Source organism: Dermacentor andersoni, chromosome 3 (genome assembly GCF_023375885.2).
Source record: "Dermacentor andersoni chromosome 3, qqDerAnde1_hic_scaffold, whole genome shotgun sequence".
NCBI lineage: Eukaryota > Metazoa > Arthropoda > Arachnida > Ixodida > Ixodidae > Dermacentor > Dermacentor andersoni.
Genome location: NC_092816.1, coordinates 75,079,526 through 75,100,646, shown reverse-complemented (window position 1 = coordinate 75,100,646; position 21,121 = coordinate 75,079,526). Strand labels below are relative to the sequence as shown.

Below are 21,121 nucleotides of genomic sequence, written 5' to 3'. Positions count from 1 at the left end.
CTTGCCTGCTTTGTTTTCTTCCCCATCAATACCATAGTCATCTCTTGTATATATCAACCATTCGCCAGTTAATGATTTGAATACCAGCGCTTCTGGAAAGTAGACGTTCTAAACGGCTCTTGGTGGATATATATTCCCATTCTATCACGATATGCAGAGTCGTGCCCGAACTTTTGTTGCTCGACTTGTTACTCCTGTATATTTCTGTCCCCAGGCAGCTAGTTTGTGCCTCGAATGGCAAGGAACTGCTCTTGTGTTAGCCTACACACTTTCGGTCTCGATTTCTTTCTTGCCATATTTGTAGAACACCACGGGCTTTATTATTTTCTTTCCATCCTTTGCATTCAACTTACCGTGTCTGTTTCAGACTTCTTTATGATACACTTCCGGTTGTCTAATTACCGTGCACTTTGTTTACCAACTTTATTGACCTCTATCTTCATACCGTGTCCAGTTTTTCTGCCGTGCAGTACATTACATTCCAGACTTGAGGCATTATTAACCAGCGCAATAAGAACTCGGGATAGCGAGAGGCACCCAGAACGCAACACTCTTCTCTCGTATTGCAGCGCAGTTTGCAACACGGTTAGCCTGCCGCAGTATCATGCACCAGGCAAACGTGACATGTTCTGATTGAAAAATCGGCGATGACTCCAGCAGTTACGTAGTATGTCACCGACCAACGAACACAGATATACTGGGCGGGATATGCAAAACACAGCGTGCCATAAACTAGAGGAGTCATACTCAGTCGAATTTCATTGGGGACGGAAGGCACAGACGCTCTTTTATTTACGTACCTCACAGGCTCGATGATTCGAATATTAAGTGATGGCGGATACAATATAGCTACAAAAGAAAAAAAAGACAGCACAAGCTTATAGGGTACTTTACTCAACCGAGGCTGAAAACCTACCAAACAATTATTAAAACACTCGCAAAATGTATGCACATGAGAAAATAATTTAAAACAGAGCACAACGTTATAAGACACCATAATGAAAGAAAAAGCGATAAAGAAATTTTATTTGCATACTTAATACTGTATACTTATATCGTGCACGTGCATTTTTAACGATGGTTTAGGCGCACGTTTAGAGAATTACAGGTGGTCGAAATTAATCCACAGCATCCCCACACTGCGATGTCTTTTACGGCCTGTGTGTGGTGTCGGAACATTCAACCGAATTAATCTTACATTCTTTTTTTTTAAGTTTCCTCCCCTCTCATGAGAACCGCAGAGCCGCGACTTGAACGAGCACTGCTTCTCACGAAACCTGGTTATGCACATGTTTTGCACTCGATATTGTAATGGTGGCAACAACGACAACCTTGAAACTCCTTGGTCGTTCTTTCTTTTTTTTTTTTAGACGTGCTGTTACAAGTATATATCTGAAAGCTGAATCAATAACGTTTTCAGAAACCACCAGAACATTCCTGTTAGCACGCGGTATACGTATTCGCTGATCAGTCATTTTTCTCTGCCCCAAGGTGCTCCCAATGTTTCCACTACTGTCCTGAACTGCCGCGTTTCATTCTCTTATTTGAGAGAAGACATCCTATGAAGGCATGTACGTATCAGGACAGGGTACTACTTACTATCGCGCTCAGTATGAGCGACAACGCGTGACCGCTTTGCCCACGAGCTTTCGCGTTGTACATCTTATACTGAGTGCTGTAGCACACTTTTAAATTTTTGCATCATGTAGGGCTTACCTTGACCCATAACGAAATTCGTCGTAAGCCTTGCTTGCGTTTCCTTTCTTGAAAACTCGGCCCTCGCTGCTGTTCTGTCGAGAATGCCAAGTCACGCTGAGAAAGCGCATGCCGTTCGTGACCGGGAAGTACCGCGCTCACAGTCATACAGGAAGGAAACGCGTGCAGGATAGGTGACAATTATCGTTGTGGATCATAAGCCCCGAAGAGCGCAAACATATTTTTTCGTGTGTGCTAGAGAAACCGAAGTCGTAGTCAAGGGTAAAACGGACGCCGACCAAAAACATTAAAAGGAAACAAACCAAGACGTTTCGGCTCTCATACGGGGGTCTTGTTCACAATGAAAATAAACGAAAGCGGGGGGGGGGGAGATTAGTATGTACGTCTGAATAGATGGCTCAAACAGCGGGCATAAACGGAAAGATGGCTGCCGTCACCGCACTTCAGCATGGTATCAGTAGTTTGGATTAGTAATGACTCGAGATGCAAACGCGAGGTTTTACCCTGGACTATGAGCAATCCCAACCAGACGAGTTTTCGTTGAACTATTGATTTCAAACCAAAGTCGTGCTTGGCGCTGAGTATCACTCGTACATTTTGAGCCAATATGCGGTGTTCCCTTCTCTTGTGGACCTTATCCAAGACAGCGAAAGTCTGATAACCCGTATCTTGAAGATGACCGATATGCGAGCCGTTAAGTACGCCGTGCTGCTAAGAGCTCGAGATTTGTGCACCAAATAGCAATTCTCGCTGGTGGCATTTCACTCATGCACCTGCAATCATCCTCCGCGACTTTCATCCCACCTGCAGTCAGAGACGATTTATGGCTAGAGTGGCTTCAGAAATTTTTCAGCGAACTGCCGGTATATTCGACTTGCGTGTTCACAACTGCTATAGTCGCACTACCGAGGTCCATGGGTCAAATTGTTAATACAAGTGACCGAGGCGTTCGTTGCGGAAACGATGTAAACACGAGCCATAAATGCTATCTTCGTCCGTTCACTGTTTTTTCTCCGCTTTTTTTTTTTTTTTTTTGGTGCCGTTATATTACGTGGGGCAATAAGGGCGTATGTCTACCGAAACATCCAGCATACGCTTTTTGAACACGCAGGTTGTTGCATTTATACGCTGAATAAAAAGCAAGACGCGAAGCACAACATCCAGACAGCCTGTTCAAATATATATGTGAACGAGAAATAGTCGATGTATTCCTTTTTTGTTTCCCTTTTTTGCCCATTCCATGCTCGCGCGCGCTTTGCGTCGGTTTATAGAATAAGCTGTTCAAACGAATCGAGATTGCGCCCCAGAAAGTAAAAGCTCGCGGACATCTTTATATTCTTTTTTTTTTCTTCCGTTCTTTCTTGCATTCTTTGTTTCGGCTTTCTTTCGTTTGTGACATCGTTTATGTCCCTCTCTGAACCGAGAGATGGGACGTGGTGCTCTCCTATAGCCGCGAGGCTGCTTCGATCGAATGGTTTGAGTGCATGGGAGTGTGTAGTGCTTGCGCGCCGTTACCTTCGTATTTTAATTTTTTTTCACCATTGCGGCAGCGCTTTTGTTATAGTTCGAAACGCATTTCTGCGTCATCGATATGACGGCGCGAAAATGTGGTTCGATTTTTTTTTCCTCCTTCCATTCTCTCCTGACTCCGGGAATTCAAAAGCGACGACTTCGCATGCGCTATTAATATCTCATGAAAATTAACAACGTGCTACGTTCGAACTGAACATTGGAATAATCTGTTGCTGCCGGAATGCTTGATCGTTTCCTTTAGATATACAGCGCGTGCGCGCGTGCTTGTTCTTGCGTTGTTATTTTTTTTTTTTTTGAGCGTGAGAAGTGTACCAGCGTGTGCGAGCTGCACGCAAGTATGCATGACGAATGTCCGAATGGGACCACTCGATGCATATGTATGCATGCAAATTTGCGCTTTTCTGCCGCATCGCTGCAGACCGTGAGACAGGCTCGCCAATTTCGTTTTCTGACCGAATAAGAGTTGTTCTTGATTTATTATTTAGTAAGCTAGCTAAGTTTACAAGTTCTGTAAAACTAATTAATTAATTTATTTATACTGGTCGGATCTACTCTAAAACTCTACTGCCGCCGTACGCGAGCGCCCTCTGCACGTAGCAGGCCTCCACGCTTTGTACGCTGACGTCACGCCAGAAGACCGAAAGCCCGTGCACTTCATTAGGGCACGCCACTTGGACACCTGGGACAATCATTTATATTTATTTGGAAGCATTGTTTTCAATGTGAGTGCCAACCTTCCTTAATATATGTCGCAATCAGCAACTGCAAGTGTGCTATACTCCGTACCCCGTTTCTCCAACGCTCGTGTCAGCCAATGAGTAACCAGAGCCGGCTGCACGTTCTAGAGGAGGGAGGAGGAGAGGACTCTGTCGTTGTTGGCTGCTAAGTTCCTGCAAACGCTATGCCGCTTCCAATTTCTTGCAACACAAGTGATTGCCCATCATGATGGCACCGTCGAAATGAATTTGTCTTTACAAGACACACAGATTGTCGGTGTTGAAAAAGCAAAGGCGCCATTTATTGACCGCGTTCAGGCACAATCGCGTCGTATTTCGAATACGCATGCCATTTTTTTTTTTCATGCACGGTTGCCTCTAGACATTAAAGGGGCCCTGAGCCACTTTTTTACCGAAGTGGAGAAAGGCATTTGAAGTGAAGATAGGCTATTTCAGGAATGCTTTACCGCAAAAAGTACTTAATGCGTTCAACAGAAGTGGAGTTGCTGGCAATCAAACACGGCCTCCGCTGGGCTCCCGTTCCTTCGTCAATGCCTCGCACTGCGAAGGCCACGGCGCAGTGGGGCCTGCCCACAACGCTCCGCCTTCTAAATGTCACCGTGGCGCGTAGTTCGTTTCATTTTGAATGTTAACGTAGACGCCACGACTACTGCCTTTTGTACCTACGACGCGCTAAACATAAGCCAAAGGCAGTTGTTCTCAGCGAGCGTAAGTGCGTTTAGCCAGTGGACTCGTGGCGGCACCCCGCGGTGGCCGTGGTATCTATGCCATGTAGCCGACTGCAGCTTGATGTCAGCGACCAGCCAATAGCAGCCGTCTAAGGGAATGACGAAATAGTGCGTCCGATGACGAAATAGTGCGTCCAGAAAAGAGTGAGGACAGGGCCTACTGTTGAAAAGAGAACGTTTGAGAGAAAGGTGACTTCGCAATCCACCTGCGAGCTCCCCGTACGACAGCAAAACTTCGCTGAGATGTACACAGATGCGTATGCTACCCGAGGACTGTTATATCACCAAGTCCGAAGGGTGGTTCAGGGCCCCTTCAATACTGCTGCGATTTGCGTTACATTGGATATGAAGAAAAGGCGAGATATACCTTGCCTCCATTTATGTTCCATTCTATAAAATGGAATAGAAATGGAAGAATAGCGTATCCAATCAGCTTAGCTCATGCAAAAGCCCAAACCCCATTGTCGGTCCTTTTGTGTTCTTCGTATATGCTCGGCGTATTGCGTGCCCCAACTTTGGGTTCCCTATTCTTAATACTGGGATCCCAAGTTAGGGGACGCAGACCACCTGCCGTCCAAAAGAACGCAAAGAGAATGCGTGAGAATGCATATGAGGGCCTACAGTGGGGCTTTCGCATGCGCCACGGCGCTTGGATACGCTATTTCTAAAATTCCTTAGCAATCCTTGAGGGTGCATAAAATGCGACACAGTGTGTTTTGCGCCCCACTCCTCCAGCGCATACCAAGCCCTCTTGTAAACAAAACGGGATCTTGTATGCGCATCCTGCACAGCTCACGTTCGAGCCACGTAGCTGTAGTTTTGGACGTCAGCGCCTTTGCAGGATAGAAATAAACATTCGGTCTATAGAGCGGCTGCTGCGTTTGCTTCGTGATGTAGGTTACTTCGTGGAACGCAAGGAAGCCAACCAATTCTTTCCGCACGCTCCTATGGCGAGCCCGTCTCTGTGGAGGCGAGCAAGGTTTGCGTGTCAGTGTAACAGGGCGTTTTGCTTCCTGTTTGCGAAGAAGTTCGCGAAGAGTACAGCACCCTGGTTATATCAATGCTCTAGCGGCCTTGAGAAAGTGGTTTTTAGGTCATGCTTATCTTCGTTAGAGGCGTCAAGCAACCGGACACGAACGCGCACGCTAACTCTTCAACAAGTGAGGAGGTCGGCGAACTCGTGAGAGAGAGAGAGAGAGAGAGAGAGAGAGAGAGGGGATACTGCGAAGTCTTTCCTGGCAGGGAAGCCGAGGACTGCGTATATGCCGTTAGCCAATTCCGTGCAGTGCACCGCTAGCTGTACGGGTCGCGCGGCAGCCAACCACAAACTAAATATACTGCTGGATTGTCTCTACTTTTGCCCATGGATGGGTCTATAATCCTGCCGTGCACGACTCGTGACACTAAGCAACGCACTGAACATTAGCACTAAGCAATGGGCTAATCTTTCTTCCTCCCGACGAGACACGAAGCCGGTTCTTATTCCCCACTGGCTGACGAGATTGCGCCGCCCGTGACGCTTTAATCAAGACGCCTGCGCAGCGTCGAAAATATCGAGCGCGTTTGGAAAACAGGTGCGCGATTAGGGATGATTTCCGGAAGGTGGACCGTCCTGAGAAACGCTCGCTCGGGCGACTCCATCAATAAGTGCATGTTGTGCGCTACATCGCTTTGCTTAAGCGTTTACCTTTCTTACTTACCGCTATTAATCCTCTGTTTCTTTCGATGATTCTTTCTCTCTTATCGTTACTATAAGGGAAGCCGCTGTACACCCCCAACTAACATAAGCTACGGGTAAAAACTCTCTCTTTCCTGCGTCCCCCCGACGCCTATGGGCCTGGAGGATAGGCGGCATGAGAGGGGCACTGTCTGTTATTAAGGAGTTCAATACGTAACCAAAAAAAAAAAGCGGTTATGCAAGTAGTTTGTGACGCTCTGCGCGAGCGAAATGAAGTGTTAGACGCGATTCTTAATTGAAACATGGTGTACCCGGGTATGAGAGTTCAGTGCATTAATAATGGCAAATTTTATTCATATCTAGTATTAGTAAATTTCAGTCAACATGTGTCAAGATCAATCCATCAGTTTTGTGTATAGCACTTTGTCATATTATGACTGAATACGGATTCATAAAGTAAATAACTGCTTCGATAGAGCGCTCAAAGCAACCAACGTGTTGCACATGGCCAACATAGAATTACTGACATTCTTAGATTTTACGGTTCAATAATACCACGATCTGATCACGAGGCGCAGCATATTGAGGTACTTCGGATTTATTTCGACCGCCTGGGGTTCCGTAGTGCGTCTTATCGCCAAGATGAGGCTTTCGACAGAAACGGACACCTTAGCCATGGATGTTGGCGCTGCTTATAAGATGTTTTACCGAAGCGCGCATTATTGAACACCCGCGAGCCTGCCAAGATGTCCCAGCAATTAGTTGCAATAATATGCTCTAGCAGAATATACAAATAAGTACGCTTATTCTGTTGTACGTCCTTTCGGTATAATACATTATAATGAGTCTATCACACTACTGGCCCATTTTGGTAAGCCCTTAACCACTGGTGATTCCATTTGTCGCTTTTGACTAAGCGATCGCGCAAAACGTCCCGACCAGTTCCCTTAACTTGCTCATCACTTTACATCTGGAGCAAAACTGGTGTATATTAAAATGGGGTTTGTTCGAATACTCGTCGCCTTTTGAAAGCCGCATATTGCGCAGCCGTTAAGGAGCCACGCTGCTTTCCTTGGCCACCGCGAAGAGAACGAGGTCTAAAATAAGAGCAGTATGAGCGTCCTTGAAGTGATGGAGGTGGTGTTCTGAAAAAGAAAAAAAGAAAAGCGAAGTACGGAGGAGCTCCGAGTGCAGGCGCTCTGTCTCAATCTTGCCTTTTCCTTTTGGGCACCCTCAATTTTCCTGTTTACTTTCTTTCTATCTCTTTCTCTTTTCTTCCTGCAAGGTGGAACGCCTTTCTACGTTTCGCAAACCTTGAGCCCTGCCAAGATTCGCATTAAAAACGCACCTATCTTACTATGACTCCCTGCCAGCCAACGTCACCTGCAGTACAATAATAGCAAGTTATGCATTGTGAAGCTTGACCGCGGGGACGGCATACTTGAAGTTCCGCGTATCGCAAGGCTGATTTGGGGTTTGTTTCAAGCGGATGGCTCAGTACTAGGAATCGGATGCAGGAAATGGTAATTCGAATTATCTCTCTCCGATCTGCGAGTCTTTCTGCTTGGTAGCCCTGTCTCTGCTCACCCGGAATCGAAATCCTTATGTAAATGCGCATCATTCGCACAACGACGCAATCAATATTGCTCAACTCAAAGCGCTGCGATTTTTGTAGATTCCAGTTCCTATTCATTTTCCGTCAGCGTGCATGATACGGTAAGGTACGCTTCGAAACGACAGCCTTCCGAGCACGTTATTGTGTGGACCGAGTTTAATCAATCTCATTACACCTGCTTAGATATTGTGTGCTTGTTTCGGTGATGTTCGACGAAACAGTGTTGTTTCGACCCCGTTTTATTGCGGTTGTCCGGAGAGTGTCACAAACAGGTTGAAATTTCGGGTAATGTATTGTCGTTGCATCTTTCTTGATTTCCTTTCTTTCCTCTCTTTCTTCTTTCTTTTTTACTCGGAAAACACGTATGCAGTATTTCGTCGGCCCGGCAAAGCACCGATGATTTTGAGTAGGGCTAGGCACAGCTTGTACATGCGCGGCGCTGTGCTTGTGTTCAATGAAACGTAGGTCGTAGGAAGGCCCTCACTATCATATGCCTCCCCCCCCCCCTCTCCGCCATTTTTCTTTCGCGATGCGTAGTTATACAGTGTGCTTGTTTCCTGTTCTTTCTTTGGAGACATACTAAGTTCCACTAAGATGCTGTCGTTTTTAGCACGCTAGCTTTGCGCTGATTGGAAGCACCCCTCTGACGGGCACTCGGGAATGCGGTACCTCTTCGCGGTTTCGTGAACTCCCTTCGGCCCCGGAAATTTTGTCGCAAGCACACAGTGCCTGCGTTTCATGTGGCAAGCAGTGCGTCTCGGCGACTGGAGCGGCTACCTTACCTTCCTGTTGGTCTTGTCGATATCATCTTTCCATCGGTATGCATCGTCAGCCACTTCGGTTCGTAACGAATCCGTTTCTCGCCTTTCTTTATGCCTCTCACCTTCTTTATTTTTTGTTCTTGTCTATTGCAGGCACGGCATTGTTAGCTCATGTGGCACGTATTCTTACGATTCCCGCACTGCAACATAAGTGCTCGTGTTCCATATGTAGACACTATTAGTCCTGCTTAGAAAATCGTTAAACGTGCCTAGATTTCTTGGTACCTCTCGCTTTTTTTTTTGTCAAGCATTTCGGGTGTCGCATTTTCATTGTAGGGTATTAAGCTTTTTCTGACTTCGTACTATAGCGCACCTCAGTTCTTTGCTGTGGTATAGGCACAGTGGCATAAAATTTTTGAGTGCTTTGCTATTTCGCCTTTTTTTTTACTATTTTTCTTACTAAAAGCGTTCAAATAGCACCTAAGCAGACAACACCTAGTTCCCAGTGGTTATAGCGTATATAACGTAAAACCGATCACAACGCCACCGGGATTTTTCAGCGCGCCGCGGGCAGCAGCGGGAAGCCATGTCAAGGAACCACGCTGGTTCTCAACATTTGGGCTCATGCGTCATTTCCGCTGAGCAGTAACACTTACTTGTCTTTTTCAATTTCATTATCAAGAACGTCAAATTTTGCGATAGCTTCGTGACGCATCCTCTCGTATGTTGAACGCGAAATTTCGCATCGAGGTTACTCTATCTGAAACGATGTTTTTTACGCGGTGCAAAATTTTCTTGCAGATGGCCTTTAACTGATTGAAGAGGCAGAACGATACAAGCGAAATTGCGTAACTACGCTCACATATTTGGACCTCCGTCAAGGTCAGGCCCCTTCTTTGGTACTTAGGCTGACGCTTATCAGGTGTTCGATCTAGCACCCCACGAGTCTCTTTATGTTCTGTTTACCGCCGCGACGCGTCGGTATTCTCAGCCAGTCAGGAATGCCTGTACAGCTTCTCGTCGTGTGTCCCTTCACTCTCGCATCTCTCCATTTGCGTCGTGCCTGGCTGCAATACCCGTGTGATCTTGTAGCCGCGGTCGTGCAACTGCGATAAACCGAGAAGTATGGCTTGGAAGAATTTTCTGTGGGCCTAGTTGGCGCATAATTGGCAAAATATTTTTGAAAGTGCGAACAAGGAACACGGCACAAAAGGAAGGTCATTCACAGGACAGGCGCTACTTTCAACTGCTTATTCGACAACGTCGACATGAAATATATATGGCACAGGCACGTGCGCAGATCCGTTTGTGGAACAAAATACAAGATATGAATATATGAACAAGAAACGCCTAATTCATTCGCGCGTCAAGGTATGCTAACTCACATGTGTTCCGTGTTCCTTGTTTTGCGCTTTGAAAAATATTTCTCAAACCCAGAAGTTGGCAGCAAGGTATAACGTGACGTACTTACGCTGCGCTTTCGCACCTGTATGTTGTCGCGCATTTTCTTCATTCTTTCTTCGCAAGCGTTACAGATCATACGCACGATTGAATACAGTGTTCAATATCTGAGAGCGCGAGAGTGAGATGAAGTAGCAAGCTCGCGTCGTTAAAGGGTAAGGTCATCTGGGGCTGACAAGCGCTGTGCATACAATGCGCGCTCACGATCGTGTCTGCAAAGCAATGCATCCCTTCGCGCCTCAGAAAGAGCTTAAATTTCAAACCGAATGCCGCTTGCCCTTCTCCTCGCGGGCGCCGCGCTTCCAGCCGGAGAGTCAACGTACATCGCGCGAGTGCGCCTGCGTCTACGTTGGCAGTGCTGTGACGCGCCGCTCATACTGGTCCGTGACTTCGATAATTATTCAAGGAACCAGCAGTTATTTGTTTGATCCGTTGCTTGAATAGACGAGTTGATAACGAAACTTACAAACCGAATGTCTGCGTGTCTTTATTTACTTCGTACCGTAGCAAGAGAGATGCACTTCCCTTTCGTCTTATTGTTCGCATGCTTGCGCGAAGAGAACGACACTGTCATTTTCGACCGCATTCTAGCGCCGCCATCGTGCTCTTTCATCCTGTCGTGCCTGCTGCCTCAGTGCTTGTGATTCTGACACTGACTTCTACAGCTAAACAGGTGTTCTCGTGCGGAGCGCGCAAAGTCATCCGCTGCTCGAAACGAGACGAATGCGACGGCTCTTGCGCGATACCGCCACCGGAAGTGCGCCATTGAGCAAAAACGGCAGAGAGAGAGATAAAAGAAGAAGAAAGAAAGGCGGAGCCCGTGACGTACTCGTCACGCGATCCTCAGGCTCCGCGGCATGAGGGAACACAGGGAAGGAATTTCACTTGCGCGGACAACTTCCTGTGGCAATGAAGGGAAACCTACGGGCGCGTGGCTGCTGCACAAGCGTTACGGCGCCAAGTAGTCCGTCCGCCAGCGCTTGACAGTGCTTTTGGTTGCTCGGAACCAAGAAGGTTTAAAAAAATATTTTTGGAGTGGAGGTGGTGCCCTGAAATTGAAAGTAGGCTCCGTGCTGCTGCAGCACGACCGCGCGTCTAGCGAGAAAATCATCGCATACGCAAGCAGCGTTTTGACTTCCGAGGAAAAGAATTACGCAATCACCGAAGAGGAGTGCCTGGCTGCTGTATGGTCCGTGCAGAAATTTCGCCCATACCTCCACGGTAGGCATTTCACTGTTTTTACCGATCATTATGTCTGATCTTGGTTGTCAACGATCAAAAACTATGAGGACACGTTGGACGCTGGATTCTCAGATTACAAGCAAATGATTTCGATATTGTCTATATGTTCGGTAAAAAGCCCCAAGACGCTGACGCACATTCTCGCTGCTCATTACCCGCTATCTTTCGGTCATTTTACATCACCTTGGCAAGTTGACCGCACGGAGGTCGCGTCTTCAGTGTAACCTATTGGTTTCCTGACCCAGATGCCATCCAGCCGCACTTCTATGTTTTCTGCTTACCAGCGCACGGATCCCCTTCTATCTATCTCCTTCTATCTCCTGTTCAGCGGTGAGCCGACTTTGCCTGTTATTTCAACCACACAAGACTCAACGACAGCGTAAACTCGGGATATCAGAGCCACAGCGGCAAAAGCACGCCAGATTGCTCGCATTCGTCTTTCTGCTTCAGAGACACGCCAGAAATCTAAGGGAATCGATTAACGTTAGGATGTGGCGGAGTCGACGAAGCGTTTTCTTTTCCCTTTCAGCGGTTTTGAAACAGCCAGTTTTGCCATGCAGATTTTCGATGTGTCTGTCTGTGTCACTCGTTATGTGATCAAAATTGAGCGTCTTGACAACTTGTTATGGGAGATCGCGATATGGCGACTAAGCCAATGGCAATATTCTAGCCCGAAACAACAAGCTCTTATTTTTCAATCACTCCAGAAGTTATTATCACAGAGCAAGAGCAGCTGCACTGCCACTATTCTCCGCCTAGTTCAGCACGCTTTTAACGATGAAGTAAGGGAAAGCGCTGGCTTCACCTCTGCTGGTAAGAATCTCCGGGAGTTGCCACTCCAGAATTTTTTGTAAAACCTCCTTGCTCGGAACAGATGCTGAATCCGTGCAGCTTCACGTGCGACGGCTTCGTGTTTGCCCAGATGCGGAAGGGAAAAGCCACAAAATAAGTAAACTTTCACATTCAGTTCTGTGTTTTACCTTACTTAACTGTTGCTAATAAGGTGTTTATGTTTTATCTTTCCCAGCTTAAGCTAACAGAATCAGAATCGGTTTTTATTGAGATCATTAAAAAGATTACAAGTTGTTAATATTCAGAAGCAGGTCCCAAAGTCAAAGACTGCAATGGGATCTCCTTTACAAAGTGAACGTAATAAAACAAAGTACAGCAGTTTCAACAAATTGTAAACATAGAAAAATTACAGGTTTTAGTATGAATAGCATGATTGAAGAAATACATATGCATAAATGTCATGAAAATAAGCACTGTAACACAATCTCGTTGTCAACTGATAAAGTAACAGCGTAGATGGCGTGACGAACACAGTATAATTTGCTAACTCGAATGTATATGTGAGGCAGAAACACAAACCTAACGGTATGGCAATGAAAATGTAATGAAGGCGCCCTGAAAGAATGCTTGTGAGTATGGACTAGGCATCAGTATTCGACAGAATGTAATCTTTTAGTTGTTTCTTGGATTAGTGAATTTTAAGTGTTTTTATGTGTAATGGTAGTGTGTTCCAGAATGCGATAGATGAAAAAAGGACGCTCTGTTTGCCATAATTAGTATGTATTTTAGGTAAAATGAAGTTCCTATTTATTGCAAACCTGGTAATATTAGTATTTAATAGAGAAGATTGTGGTATCAAGCTATCGCATCGTGTGTAATTGATTTGACGGAACAAAAAGGTACCTAGATTATATTTAACGAGTTGTGTGACTAAGAATGCGATTAGTTCGTAAAAGATATGAGGCGACGTGGATGAAAACACGGAACTCTTTTAAGAAGCGCTCTCACTTGTGTGCTTCTCATGCACAACATCTGTGTTGTGCGTTCGATGTCGAGATAACTACTTCGTAAGGGCCCTATATATTGCAATCTTTCTGTATGTTTGGACGTAGCGCTCCGCCACACCTCCATGAAAGAGCGCGTGTTGGTCAAAGCATGCACGACGAGCCTCGAATGCTGCGTAGCCACTGCGGCGCTGCACGCAATTAACGGCCGAACAGAACTCGTGTTACGGACTAGATCATACATACACCTCGCCATTATGCCGCCAGAGATAACGGGCCGCGGCCTCGGTGCTCCCGACTTGACTGACGCCACGCGCGTTTTCGTGGGAGAGCAGCACGGTGTGGGCCCGAGAGCGCAATCGCCCCCCGCCGTCCACGACGACGCATGTGGGGGTGGGTGTGTGGCTCTCCGCGCGCGTTGATAGCGGGCCATCAGGAGTACACGCGCGATGTCCTTCCGCTCCATTGGTTCCACGCTGGAGTGGCCGGTACGGCGGAGAGAGAGAAGGTAGCGGTGTGGAGAGGCTTGTAGAAGCGTGCATGATGGCGAAACCTTTGCTATTTCCACACTTGTACTCTTCGCGTCGCGCGCTTGCGTCGGTGCGCGCAGCGTGCTCATTGTCAAGGCCACGGCGAGTCTCCCCGTTCAAGGATAACGCGGCCGCCGCTTGAACTGCGTTCTTGCTCTTTCTGCGCTTCGCCCCGCCTGCGTAGTTCCCTCGCTCGCTGGCGTGGACGGATCTTTTCATTGTTCGCTCGGTTTTCGACAGCCGTTGCTCGAAGAGAATCCCGATATTTCGCTAAAGTAGGGGAAAGAGAACGTTTCAAGAAGGAGCTCGTCGCGTCTTAGTGAACCAAAGTATTGCAAAAAAAGAAAGAAAGAAACGGCAGCATCTGAACTTAGATGCTTGGTTGTATACCGAGCTTTCGCTTTGGGAGAGGAGAATCGGCGAGGGAGCTGGTGTCGAAGCTTGGACATGGGTCAACGCTGTGAGTATGCTCTAGGATATTCCGATTTCGGATTAGCCTGGCTTCATCAGGGTCCGGTAAAATTATCATCATCATTAGATTCATCATTAGATTAGTCTATCAGGGACCGGTAAAAGTTCGGCCGAGCCCGCGCGTGGTTTTAGCAACAATGGCCGTCGGGAAAGAGCAGTGAAATTTCGTTTTCTTCCGTAGACTGCTTGGGATTTGTACAATGTATTTACTGCAATAACTCCCCGATAGTCTTCTTTCAAAAACATCATGAAATTGTTCTCGTTCAGAAAAGAGCAAATAACAGACTTGCTTTATTGTGTCTCTAAGCAACGAAGTTGCGAAATAACATTGGGGTATTCGTACTGCGGAACTTGATCACGTGGTGGGTGTCTCAAGTGTCGGAAAGATAGGTTTATTACAACATTGGCCTGAACCATATTGTGCGAAGACCCACTATTGCAACAATACGCGTTCTCGTGATAGCGTTCCTCATTGACACAGACAGGCTAGTTGCGCAACTCTCACGTGACAATCTTATACCGGTTTCATTCATCTGCCTTGCGTGTACGTATATAAGCCAATATGGTAGCTCTAACTGAAACGTGGCTCTCGAATGACATTAATGACTCTGAACTATTTGATGATAGCAAACAATTCACAGTATATCGTTGTGACCGAACAGAGCGTCGTGGTGACCGCGTACTTCTTGCCATTTCGAAACGCATCCCATCGTCATCCATTTACATCAGCACCACTCTGGGATCAGTGTGGGCTAAAATAACTCTGAACCATCAAAAGATAATTTTAGGCGTCTGCTATCGTCTACATTCCTCGTCCCCCGCATTTTCCAACGAATTGCACGATGTAATTAGTTCCATTACGGCAAAGTTTTCTTCTACACTTCTTTTCCTGTTTGGTGATTTCAGTTTTCCTAATTTAGTTTGGAACAGCGATCTACCTAACTTACCTTCCTCTTCTGATTCAAAAGAATTCTCGGGTGTTTGTAGTACATTTTTGTTAACTCAGTTAGTTACACAAGCCACAAAAATAACATTCAATTCCGCAAACATTCTAGATTTGATTTTGACCAATCGTGCCGATGATGGCCTCTGTCGTCCATTACTTACCGGGTATTAGTGACCAATTTATAATAAATATTCACTCTTTAATACTCCGTTTCTGAAATTTCCGAAGAGTAAAAGAATAATTAGAGACTATAAGAGAGCTTAAGAGTAAAAGAATAATTAGAGACTATAAGAGAGCTTACAAATAATGATCTGAGTCTATTTCTTAACATGTTCTGGAGTGATTTTGAAAGTCATACTGTGCAGTCAAGCTGGAATATGTTTTCGGCAGATGTGAATCGTGACTATCCAAAAAAAAAAAAAAAGAAAGGAAGACTATATCTTCCCGCGAAGCAATCACCCACTGATTCACGTTGGAAAGCCTCCACATTATCATCTAATGCCTATGTAACCGCACTCAAATACGCGAAAGAAAACCACATTACCATCTACGCGGTTAACTAGCGTAAAATAATTCTGGCGCGTCATACATCCGCTTTCCGATGATTCTATCGCTCTTAACAATTGCTCTGGTAACCATGTTCCGAACTCCCTATGTGCAACTCTCCTGAATAATATCTTCGTAAAAAACTTCTAGTGCACCGCTGGTATTCAACTGCCCGTCTTGAATTACTATAGTTGTTTAACTATGCATCCAGTGACTGTTGAAGTTCGCGGTGTTATTCACTAATAGACTCTTTGATGATACATGCATTCCGGTCACCCGGGTTTTAATATCGCTGCAAAATTTCTGCAAAGCACCTGCTTTTATAGTTCCCTTATATTAACTGAACAATTTCAACAATCGCACGACACATCTACTGTTCCGTCAGAATGGAAAACAGGAAAAATAATTCCTTTGCATAAATCTGGCAGTAAAACATCACCTACAAATTATTGCCCGATATCATTGACCAGTACCTGCTGCAAACTACTAGAACATGTTATTTTTACTAGCCTTTGCGGATTTTCTTGAGTCTCGTTCATTTTTTTTTTCGCCATCACAGCACGGATATCGAAAATCATTCTCATGTGAATCACAATTATTAACTTTACTCACAAACTAAACCAAATAACTTACCCTTCTTCTCTTGGCCATTGCATCTTTTTAGATTTTTCAGAGGCCTTTCACAAAGTGGGCCATAAGCTTTTACTTTATAAACTAAGCAACTTAAACCTTCATCACAACGTTCTAAAATGGATTGAGTCATTTCCCGTTAACCGTTAACCGGTCATGAGTCGCCTCATAGCAACGTTCAGTCCGGTGTGCCACAAAGCTCCGTCCTCGGACCTCTATTATTCCTTATCTATATTAATGACTTAACTTCATCAATAACTTCTTACGTACACTTATTTGCAGACGACTGTGTAATAACTAACGAACACATCAGCCTGCTTCAGGCGGACCTTAACAACGTCAGCAATTGGTGCCGATTGTGGCGAATGGACCTCAACATTTCTCGCAACTCTCTTAACGACGATCTTCCTCTAGCAGGTGCGAGGGCCCGCGTCAACCCATGTGCCCCGAGCTTCCGAAGAGTGAAATGCTTTTTGTCTACCGAGTATCCGGACGATATGGTTTCACTTAAATTCGCCGGTATTCTCGGACAGCGCTGCAATTTTAGCGGATAGGCCAGGCACCAAAGCTCGTGCATGCTGTGGGAGTGAAATTAGCGCTAAAGCATGGGTCAAAGTCAATGTTATATTAGGGTAATTTCTGAGACTTCGAAAGCGGTGTTCTTTTTCTTCCTTTCTTTTTTTAGTATGACTGTCGGAGTCGGCACGCTTCGTGCCATGCCCGCTTCTCCAAACTCTCTTTTTTCTAATCTTTAGCACCGATTATCGCGCTTTACGTGCCGAGTCAATAGCTCGTGCTCAGGAAACTAGCCTGCAAATCCTTCTTCACCGCGTTTCGGCGCTTGCGTTGATCTGCAAGTATTCTGCTGAGACGCTCAGAACGAAATATATGTGTGAGGTGGAGTTTTGTACTAGTGCAGCCTTTCTTTTTTTTCCCCCCATGTGGCACGTCCTAACAATCGCATAATCGTTCGTGGGAGTGGTATTGATGTCTGTAAAATTTTCTGACGTCGTGTTTCATGCGCAACACTTCTACCTTGCAAAGCTGTTGTGGCACGGTATATGCTCTTTAGGAATGCGCCGTGTCATTTGATTGGGTTGCTTGTTCTTTATTTTAGTTTTTATTTAAGCTTTTACGCATGGGGGGGGGGCTACCTGGTGTGCTGGAACAGCTGCACGTGAAGGGAAATTTGCATTCCTCGGTTGACTAGACAAGAAGCCAATGACCAGTTCGCATTTGAAGAACAGCGCCGCCCTCCATTATTTCTTTCGAGAACTGTTGGTCAAACGGGTGGAACGGTGAAGTACGAAACTATCATGCGCAATATCACGCCGCTCAACTTTATCGCAGTGGTAATATATACCCTGAATGTAAAATGAGACTAATCCGAATTGGTTTTCGGCGCGAAGAATTTAGTAAACTTACGCAACGGCGCTTTTATTATGATGGTCGTTCAGAGGTTAAACTATGCGTGAAGGTATACGCTCAGTATGATTAGGCGCGACTTCATGAGGGACTGTACTGGACAAGGGCGGCACACTAAGCCTCATGCGTCGGATGCGCGCGTGGTTCATTTTTAACGTTTGCACGGCGTGCGCTAGTTGGGACGTGACTGTTTTTTCGGGATTAAGCCGTGGACGCGCGCTTAGCCCGGGTCGAGAACTAAGAGCAGTTATAGTAATGCCCTGTCGGAAAGCACGGTGTCGGTTTGCGTAGCACTAAAATTCAAACGTGGGCTGTTTCGTCATCTTAACCCCCATGTGCATGTATAACTCTCAGCTGAAGAAAGAGGGAAATATGGAAGAGAAGCACAAGGAAAATGCGTGCAAACTTAAATTGCACTTCTTCCCGTGCTAACTCATTTTTGCATGTTGCTTCATTCGGGTTAGCACTAATGTATCATAATCATCGCAGAGTGATGCATAAAGCCGAGGAAATAGTAAATAATTGTGCGGAAACCATGGACGATGACCGTCAGTGGAAGCGAATTAATAGCCGAACGCTTGCAGAAAACAATGCATTTTATTAGTCACTCTCCTAGACATCGTATTTTACAAGCTTGCGATTTTGTGTACGCTGTAACCCGTCCGCGATATGCACATCGAGCTTTCTGTTAGATACCTACAAATTGGTTGAAGTCGGATCCGCATGCAATGCTATAAATAAATACGTGAACGATGGTGGGATTGAGCTTGCGTCTTCCAGCACAGCATCTCGATGTTCTATGACCATTAGGCCACGACGCCACGATGTCACACGCATGCTTCTGTGGTGCTAAAGGGGCGATTTCAAAACGTCTGGCGCCTGCTTCACGTGCCAGCCTCTCGCATTCTTCTCTGGTTGCAGCAAGCGCTTTGAGACGCTGTGTTAAACTGCACTGACTTCGGGATCGGCCCGCGATAACTGTTAGGTGCTAGGAAGGTAAGCTGGTCTGGTGAGCCGAGAAAAAGATTATTTGCTTTAAAAGCTACACGCTATAACTGAGAAAAAAAAATCCTCTGAGAGAGTTCACTCGCTTACGGTGCACGTGTTGCAAAGCGTTTCAGCACCGATGGCTCCGCAGAAGCCCTAGGTTTTTTACTGCGTGAAATGTATGTCCGGCACATGTCAGTCGCTTGTCGTTCCCTAGGTATATCTGAAACTATTCATTTGCCTGTATCTACACGCATGTTCTGTCCATTGTTCATGTCACCTAGTTGATGCCGCCTGATAAATTGGAGCTCTTTGATTTCCTATTTTAGCTGTTCACGCAGTTTCTTTCTTTCTTTCTTTTCATGAAAAGTTAGAAGGGAGGCAGTGAAGGCCTGCAATCTTTTTCTCTTAAAATACCTGCATGTTTACGCATCAGGAAAACAAGCCCCTACTTCTGCATCGGTCAGGAAAAGAATGTTGGACAATTGTTTTGCGTGCAGAGATACGAACTAAGCAGTCATATCTTGCATTGAACTACCCTAATTTAATCGTTGTCATATTCACCGTCCAGGTGACGCTGGTAACACAAACTGTTTCATTGCTTTTTTTTTATTATTTTACACATCGATGATAGTGCTAAAGAGGGAGGGGAGGGGGTGAGTGCGTGGTTGCTATAGCGGGCGTGAGAAATGGTGAGACGGGGCTCAAAATTCGCTATCTTTGAACTAGCGCCAACTGCGTTCTCGCGCCCTTTAACGAAGCAAGCGCCGTCTGACGAGGCGTGGCATTGCGCATGCGCGTCCTCTGCACGCTCGTGTGTCTGTCGATGCGCCTATATTTTGCCAGCCTGCTGTCGCAACCGCGATAATTGCGTAAGAGTACGCTAGGAGAGCGATGTCTGTTTCAGCCATTGTGACGTGTGCCCTGCATGCCACGGCGACCGGAAAAACAGCGCTTTTCGAGCACAATCTTCTGCAGTCATAGCGATTCCTGCAGCAGGCTGGCAAAAAAAAAAAAGGGGGGGGGGGGCACGTGGGCAGACACATGTCTCGGCAGAAGACGCTAGCTTCGCTAAAGGACGCAGGAATGCAGTTCGAAACCAATATAATATTGTGTGGCACGCCGTAGTATAGGGGACTCCGTAATAATCTGGCCACCTGATCTTCTTTTACGTGCACCCAATGCGCGGTATACACGGACGTTATTGTATTTCGACCCCATAGAAAAGCGGCCGCCGCGACCGGGATTTGAGACCACGACCTCGGGCTTGGCCACCACGCCACCACGGCGGGTGAATGCAGTTTAACACGTCCTCGCAGATTCGGTATTATTTTGTCCCCGCCTGCACTTGGCTCGCCCAGCGCTATTCGTTCCAGAGTTTTGGCAGGGGCAATGCGTTTCTACATAATAAGGAAAGTTTGGCAAAAGGCGTGCTAGAATTCACCCTCGTTTTTGTTTTACGTCTTACCTCCCTCAAAAGTTGAGTCTAATTTTCGTCGCAGGCATGCAGGCTTAAGTCAAGTGCTACAGCCTACCTGCGACTGTTCGACGAATGCGATCCATTGAGACAATTTCGAGTTGGACGCCTCTGCTAGAAAAAAAAAAATATTTTCAATAATGCCGGTGATTTCGCGATTTTGGTCCTCGACTTTACAATCGATTCGCCTACGTGCCTATCGTGTCGCTGTTCCCGCTTCGCGTAAAATTTCCGTATGTACGTACATAACACAAGACCTTCCAAACACCGTAACATTCATTTCGAAGTATACACAATGGTCTGAATTTCAATTCATCATGATGCTTTTACCTGACGAGGCGGGTCTTGCGACAAGCTCTCGATTACACTGTACGTAAATTCTGTTTTCAGTTCCGTGCATCCTTGTCTTACAGGTTCCTTATACGGGGTATGCACTGACGTCATCAAGGTCGCCATATATTGTAGTACAGCGAGCACGGTGAAAACCGGCGTGTTATCTCAATCCGCTTATCTCCAGAAGCGCCGTGGAAGCTGTGAAAAGTACAACAAAATGGTGTGCGGTGACGTCACTTGAATGCTCCCTATATGCTATACACGGTCTGCTATATAGCATAGCTTGCTAAAGCCGAATGATATTCGTTACTGGCGAAGTTCTCCCGCGACCATTGCCCTTTTCTCAGCCGCCGTTTCGCCGATATGTGCTGCAGCTGCGATCTGTGTTGTGTGCGCAGTGAAGCAAAAAAAAAAAAAAAAGAAAGAAAACAAAATCTAACTCCTGAGACTGTTATCGGAAGGACGCAGATTTCGATGCCCTCTGTAGTAAGGCTCCCTACCAGGCACTC

General features: G+C 46.1%; 1 protein-coding gene across 4 annotated transcripts in view; it reads left to right on the top strand.

The window, feature by feature from the left end:
- Nucleotides 1-21,121, top strand: part of LOC126545015 (uncharacterized) — a 466,980-nt gene that overhangs the window by 329,806 nt on the left and 116,053 nt on the right. The window contains exon 1 of one of the 4 annotated variants that reach the window (XM_072287215.1): nt 13,785-14,257. The exons of 2 other annotated variants lie outside the window; for them this stretch is intronic. The gene's annotated coding sequence lies outside the window, so the exon portion shown is untranslated. Of the gene's footprint in view, nt 1-13,784; nt 14,258-21,121 lie in introns of those variants that run through there. One more of the 4 variants, XM_050192623.3, reaches the window with a different exon arrangement.